This window comes from Ambystoma mexicanum, chromosome 1q, assembly GCF_040938575.1.
Source record: "Ambystoma mexicanum isolate Mex_15411 chromosome 1q, UKY_AmexF1_1, whole genome shotgun sequence".
Taxonomy (NCBI): Eukaryota; Metazoa; Chordata; class Amphibia; order Caudata; family Ambystomatidae; genus Ambystoma; species Ambystoma mexicanum.
Window position 1 is genome coordinate 561,235,471 of NC_090922.1, and position 13,909 is coordinate 561,249,379.

Sequence of the window (13,909 nt, forward strand, 5' to 3'; positions counted from 1 at the left end):
AGCGCCTGCCTTACCAATATTTAAACATTGTTACAGGAGCCTGGGCTCAAAAGGCAGCAGCAGCAGGGCCATCATGCCTTACAATGGAGAGCCACAACCATGGCTTTCCCCTCACCCCATCAAGGGGAAGATTTGTGCTATGGAGGGAGTTGTTTCCAGCCACCTGCAAGAAAAATGAAGTGCGAAAAATACAAGTACCAGAATCCTTAGAGTTAATTAACCTGCCACACCTGAAAAGGAAAGGAAGACACCTGAAACAGCAAAGAAACACAGCCTCCCTGAAGATTGATGGAGTCATGAAAATGTGCGTTTGGAGGAGAAGCTTAACTTGACTGGTAACAGAGCGCCCGCCTTACCAATATTTAAACATTGTTCCAGAACCCTGGGCTCAAAAGGCAGCAGCAGCAGGGCCATCATGCCTTACAATGGATAGCCACAACCATGGCTTTCCGCCTCCCCCTATGGAGGGAGTTGTTTCCAGCCACTTGCAAGAAAAATTCAGTGCGAAAAATACAAGTACCAGAATCCTTAGAGTCAATTAACCTGCCACACCTGAAAAGGAAAGGAAGACACCTGAAACAGCAAAGAAACACAGCCTCCCCGAAGATTGATGGAGTCATGAAAACGTGCGTTTGGAGGAGAAACTTAACTTGACTGGTAACAGAGCGCCTGCCTTACCAATATTTAAACATGTAAAAGTATGTTATATATAAGTTTGGCCATATGACATTGTAGAGGAATTAAATTTCTTCATATGCAGAAAATATAGGCGACCCCTGGACAAAAAGGTGCAGTAACGTTTGTATGCTGTTTTTACGTTGAGTATTCAAAACATACATATGCTTAAAGAAAATGAAAAATGTGTTGTGTATTGGTTGTATTTTAGAAGAGGGACAGAAATATTATTGTTGTGTAGCAATAGATGATAGGCAATAGCATGTAATAATTTTTCTCTCCTGCATGCACTCAAGCATTACATGCATACAGCACAGTGTCAGTGGTAAGTGGAGAAGGGTAGGGACATTTCAGGGAAGTAACAGAAATTGTTAGTTATATCTTGCCAAGACAAAAACAGCACGAACAGAACAAATCACAATCCAACGCAATCAGAAAAAGGGCTAAAAGGGAAAAGCACAGAGAAGTTTTGCAATGGATAGAAGATTGTCCAAGCAGGCCTGCCATTTTGTCCACAGAAAAAGACAGCTCAGCTTCATAAGAGACAATGGGCCTCATTATGAGTTTGGCGGTAGCCATGCCTGTATTACAGGCACATCTACAACCAAACTCGCATCCGGCACCGCCACCCTCGAATGGGCACTTACCGGCCCATTACGAGTTGAATGGGCCGGTAATTGCCCATTCGCGGGTGGCGGTAATGCCGGGATCCTCATCCCCATTCTGCCCCATAGGGCAGAGTGGGGATGAGGAGCATGGATGCACCGGCACTGTTTATAACAGTGACGGTGCATACATGTGTTTTCCTCGCGGGTGCCGCCCAGCCCGCCAGGTCAGACCTGCAAGGAAAACTCAGAATAAGGCGGTACGCTATGGATGGGGTCGTAATGAGGCCCAATGGACGTTGCACCACAGCCACCACTTACCACTCCAAACCAAAGGAAAAGTTTCCACCCAGCAATGGACAATAACACAGATGTTACCAGTCCCACCACTTTAAAGAAATACATTGTGACAAGGCCATCGTCCTACATGCAGAAGAAGAAAGGAACTACTTACTCAATGGTATATAAAGGCCAATCTGCTATTGTGCCATGACTTTTTGTCCTCATTTGGTCTCTACAGGAAAATAGCAAGTGGTGGATGTACCAGGAAGAAATAGCGGGAGTGGTGCAGAAGAAGAAATAGGTTTCTATTTATTGCTGGTTTTGTTTTGTTGTTTTTCCTTTGTTGTGTTTAAAAAAGAAATGGGGCAGTTATGTTATCCCAGTAGGATTAATAGTGTAAACTATAATGATTTTGTGACATAGAAAACTAGAGAGGTTTTTAAAAATATTGTTTGAAGATGGCAATCGATGTCGGCACAGTGCTGAGAAAGGAAAAGTGTTGTGTGGTTGTGTAAAGGAGGTGGGGCAAGAGAAGACAAAACAGCACATATTGTGTGTGCTCTCTCATCTCACATGTCACAGAAACACACAAGCACATTGCAGATGAAAAGGTAACATTAAAATAGGTAACAGAGGGTGAGGAGCAGCTATTCAACACAGGGCACATGGGCTTATGTGCAATTACAATACAGATTAGTTGGAAATGGTCATTAAATGTAAAGAAGAAGTGCTAGTAGTGTTTGTTAAGGAAGAACCAATGTTTATGAGCATCGGAAATGTGGAAGTAATAATGTCCAGACACTAGCCTGGAGTGAGGATAATAAGATACATTTACATTTCAACAAACTCACCTAATTTTCTTTGTTTTAGATTGAAAGGAATTGCCACCCAGGGCGAGAGAGCAGGCGCAGTGAGTGACAACTCACCCAATCCCACTCACAAGCATGGTGTGGCCCTAACGAAAATAATAGGGTCAGTGGGAACCGAACAAATGCCCAATTGTCACCCGACTGGGGCAAAGAAAAAGCGCCCCCTTTTGTGTACTCCTCTGCCCTTGAGTCCCTCATTGTGGTTCCTAGGGATTGCATCGAATGCAAAACCATTGAAAAAAAATGCATCGGAAAAATGCATTTTTTTACCCCTTAAAACCCATTATAGTAACCTTTACCTACAAAAAGAAATCTTTTTTCCGATGCATTTTTTTTCAATACTATGTATTCGATGCAATGCCTGGATACCCCTCATTGTACCATTGTCCCCTTGACTGATTCTTTGCTCCTCAGGATCCAGCATTCGAAGTAGGTCCCTTATACAAGTTATGAAGCCCCTGAACTTGTTGACCTTGCCATTAAGAAGAAGTGGTGGACTGATTAAAGGCCCCTGAACTTGGTTTGCAACAATTGGTTGTCCGACCACATTGAAGATGTTCCAATGGAGTTTCAGCAAGTTGACCAAGTTTACTTGGTACATTTAGCATCCAGGCAGCTGGCTAATGGGTATCCCAGGTTAACCACTCTTCAAGATTGATGTGAACCAGAAAGGTGGAATGTGGTTATCAGAATTTACTTTTGTATTGGTTATTCTTGGGTACCCTATTAGCATCATTGAAAGGAAGGTCCCGATTCTCGTGGTGGCAATGGTCACTCATTGGACATGTCAACTGGGGTTTAATTATGTAAGAAGGGGTGGGACAAGATTGAAGTAAATGATGGTATGTTAAAACAACAAATGAAACTAGCACTGGTTTGAGGGGGGCAGCATGCATGGGGTATTATACATATGGACTGTGAAAGAAAGGGCATCTAGGGGCTAGATGGCAGTATTGATCACTTAAGTTATCCCAGGGGGAAATGTAATGGAGTAGCATTGGGTTTCATATGTGAACAATTGGGCGGCCATGTTTTAAAGGACCCAAAATAAACATAAAGAAGGGATATATTTCAAAACCACAGCACAGCCAATGACACAGATGAATATGTCACTACCACCTACTGCCCCAATATTGCAATGGTGAATACCGTTATAAACTAAGACAGTCTTTCTGTCCTTATCCCCCATTGTTTGTACATATGCATCCACTAGACATGAAGCACAGATGCACTCAACATGAAGAAAACGTACTAGCTAAAATATGCATTTATACATGAAGAATATTAACATTTGCAACCATAAAGACATGAAGAACAAAACATAAGTAATATATATGTTGACTGCAACACTAATGGCACACAAGTATAGTTCACTAACATAGAAATGCGATCATAATAGGCAGCCATCTTTTCCAAAATGGAAGCTGTAGCCGGCCTCTTTAATATGTAAAAGCCTCAAGAGCTTTTAGAGAGAACAGAATGGTGGAATAACAAAATGAAGGTCTTTTCAGGGCTAAATAAAATAGCTATGCACGCTAAACCAAGGTTATTGAGCAAGTACAGAGGACCCAGATGGCACGTGTATGGGGTTGCTGTTGGTACTCTTGTTCAGAAGGGAATTGCCATAGGTTTAGTCACCCTAAGTTTCCTAGGGTCATCCAGACGTGGACCCCTTGCTCACTGTGCTCAGAGAGGCACAGCTCCACCTCACTGATGAGGCCCAACAGGGCTGAAACATGTGTATGGGGTTGCTGTTGGTACTCTTGTTCAGAAGGGAATTGCCATAGCATTTCGGTGCTGGACTGCCCATGTGGGTGGGACAAAGACTGATATGCAAATGGATATTTCCCATCTGTGAAAGGTACAGTGAGCTAAAGTGTGGCTGCAGACTCTCAAGTGGGTACTTTCCCAAAGAACAGGTCAATGGGCCGTGTTTGTTCTCGTAGAAGGGCGCCTATGGACGATTTTCTTTATTGTTTAAGGGACTTAGATTTAGTCACTCAAGGTTTACTAGGGTCATCCAGATGTGGACCCCTTGTACACTGTGCTATTACTGAGGAGGCCCAACAAGACTGAAACACGTGTATGGGGTTGCTGTTGGTACTCTTGTTCAGAAGGGAATTGCCATAGCATTTTGGTGCTGGACTGCCCATGTGGCGGGACAAAGACTGATATGCAAATGGATATTTCCCATCTGTGAAAGGTACAGTGAGCTAAAGTGGGGCTGCACACTCTCGAGTGGGTACCTTCCCAAAGAACAGGTCAATGGGCTGTGTTCGTTCTCACAGAGGGGCGCCTATGGACTATTTTTTGATTACATTATTTATATTTACATGCGTGAATTGATATGATTTCTGTTAGTCCTCACAACCCATTTAGCTTCTCCATCAATGTGACAGTTAAATATAGAGTATGTGAGTCAATGTATCATTCTTCAGCAATTCAGAATACAGCAAAACTCAACAGATGCAGTATCTTGTCGTTTCTTCAAAACCCTGATTACATCATTAAGAAAATAGTTCAGATTTCCTGGACTCTTCTGTAAACTGAGGACAGCATAATAGCATTCGTCCTGCCCAATCCATTATATTAGGCACATTAAGGCTGTCCTAATTCACCCAAACAAATTGCCACATTAGAACTCATTTTCTATAAATGAGTAAATTGCATGGAGGGGGGACTGCTTATGTTTGCACTTACGTTCATTCAGGTCTCCTCCATGCAATGGTGTCATTTGCACTACAAAGTACAAGTGGGAGATGTAAATAGGCAGTGTAAACTGAGTAAACACCGACTGCCACCCAATGTTTTAAATGGAATGAGGAATCAAAGGAAGGGGCTCTTGTAAGGGGGTGTTGCATAGATATGAGTGGGGAGAGGGGGATGAAAACTACTTGGGTGGGCACTGGGAGCCAAGCAGGAGAGGTGGGCACATTTGTAGCATACCTTTTGCTGTACCACAGGCTCCGACCCCCCATGTAACCAGCATGGAGTCACTAGCCTCCATGACAGGAACCCTTTTCCCACTGTTTTTCTGGCACTCTCAACCCCTTCCTACTTATGTAGTATAAGGTCGTCCCATTCCCATGATGCACTAGTTACTATTTCCGGTATTACCCAAATTGATCTGTAAAATTTGAAGGAATGGTAGATTTGACCAAATTCAGTCACTACCATTAGTTGGAATTTTTTCAATCAATTTGAAGCTGAAAATACCGAACATGAAGAGCGAGGGTTGCAGCGGTGTCCCCCACTCCCCGTGTTTGGTAGCTACAGCCTCAGGGGTTGCAGAGGTGCCACAGGCATCCTTAAGATTGGCGGTGGGGGACAAAAATTGCTCAGCCCCCATTTTCAATGAACGGTCAAAACGGGGGGCAGAGCAGTTTCACTGCGGGCAGTCCGCCCATGAGTAAAAACGTTCATGGGCAGACAACCGTATTCCACCTTTTCCAAGTGCCACAGGGAATCATAAAGTATCTCTGGGAGGGAGAGGTAAGATGTAGGTACTGTGACAAGGGTGAGTAGGATTGGAGTAATGAAGATTACTGTTAAGTAATCTTCACATCACCTCTGCGTCCCTTGTCCTCACCTCAGTGCTTACTTGTGAGGTATACCAACACTTTTATAGCTGGATGGAACCATGTGCCCAAAAATAACCGCACACAGGTGCTCATTACAAGTTTGCCGGCATTCTGGAAGTAAATCTGTTAGAATATTGGCAACCTGTATTACAATTACCAGCGCTGGACTATCCTCCGGATTATGAGTGCTGGTAGACGGTGTAAATCAACATTCCATGGAGTCCCATTAGACTTAATGGGGGATTTTGCCTGTATTATTACAGGGACCGGTATTACCGGCGCCTTTAATCCCAGTGATTGTTGCCAGCAATGTGGTGGAATGACCTTCAGATTTTAGCTGGAAGGCATTCTGTCACCTCACTGGCAAACTTGTAGTTGGCCGTTATAGTAATTTGCCAGTATACCTTAATACAGGCACGTTATTACAGCACCAGCCAAATTGTAATGAGCCCCATAGGCTCTTTCACCAATGCCGGTAGCACACTCCACCACCGATTTAGTAAAACTCCACTACTTACACTCTGTATCCCTGTGCTGAAAGTTGTTGAACTATGACCCAGAATGTTCAGCCTGTAATGCTTTACAGCTGTATTGGAATTGGCCAATGCCGCTGACCAACAAATGTCCTGTATCTGTACGCCCTGTGTTTCTGCCCAAGATGATGACATTCCCCTTGTTGACCCGCTGGGGATTGTTGTGAAGAAGCTACATATCTCTACTGGTGGTTGCGACCAATGCCTTTCTATAGGGGCCAACACCCTCAAAGATCACAAACATCCTGTCAATTTTCCTAAATGGCTGTGTGCCATCCAAGTACGATTATACCACCCTTTTTACATCCAATATATGTCAAAGTTGTTCTTCTGGGGATGCTGGTGTGATGAATTGGGTTCTGTTTTGCAGGAGTAGAAGAATGAGAAACCAAGAGCCAATGCAATCATATAGGAAAAACAGTGTGACAAATCCTGCAGAGTCCTCACAAAGATCCTGCCTATAGTCTTCTCCAGGTGGCCAGGAAAAAGCAGACGCTTCCTGATCCTAACTCTGGGGATGGTATTAGTCAGGAGGGTCACCTGGGAGGAGAAGGGCCCCAGTGAAATAGGAGGACTTCTTGGATTGAGACACAGCGTTTGTCTTCCTCAAGTAAGGTAATATCATTGGTACTGGAATATGTAATGGCTTGCTGTCAGAGAGAGCTTTTATTTTCCCAAGATAACCATCAGAATGGGGGTGAAAACAATCATAACCAGTCATGTATTGGAAGTAAGAAACCCCCTCTTAGAGTCACTGACATTCATAGAGATGAAAGCTCCTATGAACTCCAGGGTAATAATAAGGAAGAGTCTTTAAATATTACCAATTTAGACCCTGAAAAAACCCATTCTTTTTTACAGCCACATACTTCATTGAATCCTTATAATAATCCTTTAAGGAATATCTATGAGGAAAGAGGTGAGCTTGGTGGTGTTAAATCCATTAAGAAAGTTGAATTTTACATTTTTATCTCTGAGTCCAATAATTCCTGAAGTACTGGGATGGAGAAGAGGGCTGTAGAGGCATAAGACGGTAAATTGCAGCCTATTAGTGCTAATGACCCACACCCGAAGGAGAATGGGAGGCATAAACGGCCCCCTCTGCTGCAGGCTTTGGAGAAGAGCAGTAGCAGAAGGTGGAGTAGTTGTGACAACTTCACGTGGCAGCACTAGCAGAAGTTAGATGAGAGCAGAGATGTCAGGAGCACTGTTGTTTGTAGAATGAATTCCGGTCCTGAGAGGGTCTCTATTGCTCGAGACCTTGATTGCAGAGGTTGAGCAGTGGGAAGCGTTTGGATTGATGGCTTTGCCCCTGAGGATTGCAGCTGCACAGATCACGCAGTGGAAAACGCACCATTTTAATGTTTTACCCATTGTCAGTTGAGTGCCGGTGGTAGACGAGCACCGGACGGCTGTGGGACCCAGGAGAGCTTTTCTATTGATGGACATGGGCCACAGAAGCTTCCAAGGAGAGGTGCCGGCCCGTGCAGGAAAACAGAAGCAGGGGACCTGGAGGCAGCAAGGTGAACAGATGCGCACGCTAGACCCTGTGAGTTCACTGTTAGATTGTGACCACAGAACGCTCCGTAAGCGCCTGCTGGCCAAGTCCAGACGCCTTGACCTCAGAAACAATGTAAATGAAGTTGAAGTATTGGAATGGATTTGATTACTGAACTAATGTAAAGCAAGCTCATTATTCTGTTCCAAACCAAGCTGATTTAAAAAGGAGCAGATGGCAGAACAAGAACTTAACTATCAGACAAGAAGGGTGTGTGCGCCAAGTACTCACCCAACTGCCCCTATGACCAAACTCAATGGAACCTTCAGACCTTCAGACTAGGTACAGGAAGACAGACCAAGGCCCGGCCTGGCCAGGGTTTCTTCCTCACTCGGAAGTGAGGAGATGTTCCTTTAGATACACTCCTTTGCTGTTTTAATAAAAAACAGAACAAAGGGATAAATCAAACAAAAGAGAGGGAAAACCAAACTGCTGGGACCCAGGCTGAAAAGACAGATGGACAATTAGAATCAAGATGACAAATACCACACATAACTGAACACTCTTAAGGAACAGAAAACATACACTGGTTGATTCTAGGATGGCTATGTTCCAGGGCCCTGTATTTCTCTGAGGGATTATATACATATCAGAATTCAGGGACCTTGGAAGAATTGGAGAAAACAAAAAAAAAAAGGAATCCTATTACTAAGGTGTTGTTAATTATTCTGAAAATATACTCCAAAAGAACTGAAGCTTACAAAGTTAGGATATGCCCAGTCCAAGGAAGTCCAATAGCCAAAACGAAAGGAAGGAGGGAATGTTAGTGAGGTGCTAGCCTGAGCAGAACGAGGGGCGCACTAGTGTTGGGCTGGTGCACGTACTTCTAGCAGCAAAGCATCCTGATCATGTGCACCGAGGCAAAAGAAACCGAGAGGACTTCTTACTAGAAACAGGAGACTGACGGTACTCATGGGAGGAGTTGAAACGGAAATGCAGCAGCGTTCCCGTACAGGTAGGAACCAAAGAGGAGGAGACTTGGAGAGCAAGAGGAAGCACTTCCAAAATCGTCCCCAGGCAAGGTAACAGGCGTCCATAATCCAGGCAGACCAGAAGCAAGCAGAGTTCAGGTAACGCACGGACAAAGTCAAAACAGAATCGGTAGACAGAAGAGGAGTCACAGAACAGGAAAGCCGCGTTCGGACTCAGGATCAATCAACAAGTGAAACGTAGTACTTGAGTTCAATCAGAAGCAAAGAGCTGCCGGAAGAGGCGGGCTTTATAGAAAAGGCTCGCAACCAATAGGGAAGCAATCATGTGATAAATCACGTGACCGCAATGCACCCAGCGTTACTCGGGATAATCTGCGTGGGTACAGTTTGCAATGCCTGTCTCCATGGAGACAACTAACGCCAAAAGAATGGTGAGGCAACATAACGATGAGGGCGGAATGCCCAAAATGTTTTTATCCTCCACGGACACGTACCATAAACTGCCTCACTTACCCTTATGAGGCGTGACACTGTGACATAACTTTGTGGGTCATATTAATAGCCAAGAACAAGAGAGGGCAATAACCTGAGAAGAAAATACAAACCACTACTGCCAAAGCCAGAAGAGAATTATACCAAGGCAATTTATAAAGAATCATTATTGCCCAAGCCAAAAGAGGGCAATTAAGAATTCCAGTGTTTATAAAGACTATTGACCATATGTAAAGGAAGTCATAAGCAGAAATGGCTTGAACCCACATTGCCAAAGAAGTCTGAAAGTGAGAAAGAATCATCAACATTTGGTTAATGCCGAAGTGTGGAAACAAGAGAGGCAGAAGGGCTACCCTTCTGATAGAAGGTATTTGGAAGGAGTTGAGCATAACGGATTGCATGTGGCAGTCACAATTGTGTAATAAATAGCACCAATCTGTTTGTTGTTTCCCAGAAGAAATACTTAAACTTGATGTTGTGAAGCAAAAGACATTGCTAACTTGTTGGAAGATAACCTTCACCACACAAGTCACAAGTACTTCAGGGACGTCATTTAGGGGTCGCCAGAGGACGCAACTGCGACCTCTGATGTCTCCCTTGTGACCTCTAAAAGAAAAACTTTTAATTTAAAAAAATAAATACATTGTAATGCAAGCTCCTAGGCTGTGACCAGCACCATGTGGCTCTTTACTTCTGAAGTGGCTGGCTTTCTTGTCAAGGCCCCTTAAAAAAAGAAGAAAAATAAGAACAGGAGTGCCACAAGTCTAACACTTTCAGCACTGACCCTAAATAAGAAAGAATAGGAATACCAAATAATGTGTCTTTCTAGGATTCTATACAATACTTGCTAGAATCATTAAAGGTTTATTTCAGGCACACTACATGGGGTGAGTCACTGATTTAGTCTGTTATTAAATGCCTCAACTCAGCCTTTCATCCTTCTGAGTTGATAAATGAGTAACAACACAGGTTGGGTGATATTGGGTGTATATTTATTCTATATAAAGCGCTTAAGCGTAAGTGCTATATAATAACACATCATTACCATTTGGTCATGGACGTCTACTTGCATTCACAGTAATTTGGTAATATGGACCTATACACACTGATCTTAATGATACATATGGCGATTCATTCTTGTATGAAATGTACATCGCATTATAGTGATATCGTAACCATATTTGTCGGAGTGTACAATGCTATGTGATGCCACTTCCTATTTTGTCAACGGGTGAAAGGTTGTGTTCCATCGTTTCCTGTGATATCACTTCGGGGTGGGGTCAAATGACATCACTTCCTGTGATGTGATCAGGGGGGGTTAATGGTCATGTGGTGTCACTTCCGATACCCTGGCATTTTGGTGAAATGACGTCCCTGAAGTACTTGTACTTAGTAGTCTATTGTGTCCTGGCAGGAGAGCACACCAGGGCAGAGAATCGTGATGTAGTAGGCCTGGCAGGTAAGTGAAACGGGTGGAAGTTATTGAAGTACTGTGATGCAGTTAAAAGTCTCAAAGAAGAATTGGCAGAATCAATAGAGGTTTTTGTGAACTGATACTGAATCATCCTGACAAATATATATCACTGAAGCAAGTGTTGTGTGAACTGCTGAAGAATTATCTAATATTGTCAAACCAGTGGTTTTGTGAACTGGTGCAGAAATATCCCGACAAAGGCATTTCTGTTGAAACTAATGAAGTATGGAAGAAGTTTTTGCAAAATCTTTGTCATTAGTGAAAAGAGGAAACCTTTGTTGAACATTTGTCAACTGTTGGTTAATTTCAAGTAGGAACTTTGTGTTATCAAGTTGGAATCAAAAGAGAACTGAAGTGGAATTATATTACAAGACAGTATTTCCGTATTTTTTGGAACTGTTGAATGGAATCCTGCTTGCATGTGCGGAAATGAAATTCACCCAGGTTATAAGGAGTGACTGTTATCAAGTTTTGGAAATAACTGACATATTTGTTTTGTTTGAACTGCCATATATTACCTTATGGAGTTGTTGTGTGTATGTATATGTTTGAGTGACAGACATCTTTTGTTAGAGTGTTTCCTTTACTTTATTTTAGGCAGGGAAATCCTCGTCAGAGTAGGGATAGTGAGGCGTTTATCCTACCTTTTTAGCTACTAAAATGGCATCTATTGAAAAACATTCACAAAGTTGTCCGCCTCACATTTCTGACCACTCACAGCCGGCACAGTTAAGAGATATATCTCCTTCACCTTTTGTGGTAATGTGGGGCGAGGGAAGGCTATGCTCTGAAGAGGGGTGTGAATGTGATCCAGTAGGGACCGAAACAACACAGAAATACAGTCCAACATGAAGGGAATGTCCAATCAAGGTTCTATAAAAGTATACATACTTCAATCAAACACACCATCTCCAATAGAACTATCTCGAAAACACTGTACAAATTCCACCCTGTGGAGAGACAGAGAAAATGCAACAGGTAGAAGAAGATAACACTCTGAGTATGAATACAGGGATGATAAGTAAATTGTTACCACAAAAATGATATGTCTTTGGGTGAAAAAAGGTAGAAAGTGACCTAACCAGTCTCTAGGGCCCAAATGTACCAAGCAGGGAGTTGTTGGTGGACAGTAACTAATTTCAGGTCTTTTAAGGGTTGATGGCGTTGAGCCCAGCTCCAATGAGTGATGCAAGCGGATCAAGCTCAGTTTGGACATGGTGGATTGTGCGGGCCCAAGCAGCAAGTGGGCGCCATGCCGGTTCATATGCTGTATCTCTGTGCTGCTCTGTTGTGGCTTTCATCGATGCAGGTCGAGGGGTCACTCAACAGGATCTCTTTGAGGTTGGGCTGAGTCCAGTCAGGTTGTTACCACTGGGAAGGGTTGAGGCAATTGGCAGCGGTTGTAGAAATGGTGATCATGTTGCTCTGATGTGCGGTTTGGCGAAGGAGTGCCAGAAAGCAGCACAGGTTGTTTCCTTCGACTTCAAAGGCAGAGAGGAACAAAATGGTGGAAGTCTTCTTCCATGGGAACATACCTCTAAAGTGCTACTAGGAGATTTAAACTTGGGATGCAATGACCCATTAGACAATGATGCATCTTCACTTGTGAACTTCCTATCTTCCCTAGGATTCACTCAACACATTTCAAGCCCAACTCATCGACTAGGCAGCTCTCTAGATTGGGTGGCAAATCTCAACTGCAACACAACTAACATTGCCATCACCCCTTATCTGTGGATTGACCACCATACTGTCTCCTTCATGACGCCTGTAGTATCTGCGCTGACAATACACTCACCCACGTCCACCTGCGCTCAAGAGATGCTCCCGCAATCTGACCAAAGATCATCTCCTCCCAGTTCTCACGTCTGACCACCCCCCCTCCCCTGCCTCATTGCCATCTGACCTGGTGGACACTTAAGATGTTGCTATAAAGTCAGCCATCGATACATTGCACACCCCTTAAACTTTGCAGAGCCAAACCAACCACACACATCAACTCCTGGTACACACCTGCTCTCCTAGCCATGCATGCCAAGAAAATTGCCTTTGAAACCAGTTGGAAACCCCCCCCCCCCTCACCTACAAGCAAAAACAACTTCCTCAACTGCTGGAGGGATTACAAGTAGGGTATCCTTACAGCCAAAGCAGCTGCTCTATCCAACAGGATTGCCAGTGCCCAGCCCCACTCATGTGAACGATTTTCCATCTTATGGGAGCTTGAATCCCCTCTTACACCAACTGAAAAGTTTACCAAAGATGACACTTGGTGCCAACATATCCAAGATGCCCTCACTAACAAGATCACCACCCTTCAGCTGAAAATTGATAATAAGAAAGCCTCCATCTTTGCAAAAGAGCGAAGTCAGGAACCAAGCAGCCCCACCCACTCTCCCTTGTACCCCTCCACAGAAACTAGCTTCAGCTTCATGCCTATTACGGAATCAGAAACCTCCACTCTCATTGCTGGTTTCTTGCTCAGCACCCATTATCAAGGACTGTGCATTAGCCCTATCATTAGTGCATTTATCAACTCCTCATGTGTCCACAGCTTTATCCCTCCTAATCTCAAAGAAACTTGGATCTCCCCACTCATTAATACAACTTGCTTGGATCCATCCATCCCCACCAACTATAGACCCATCACAACAGTCCCTTTCCTGCTGTAAATCTTGGACCACGCTGCATACGTCCAGATACAAGCCTACCTGGAACAACACAAGATCCTTAGCTCACGTCACTCAGGCTTCCCTCCAGGTCATGGCACTGCGTTATCCCTTCTGGATCTAAAACAAAACAGTTGGATGACATCTGCGATGCCAATAACCTTACCCTTCTTCTTCTGCTTGACCTCTAGGCAGCTTTTGACTTAGCTAACCACCGAACACTCTGCCACCACCTCAACACA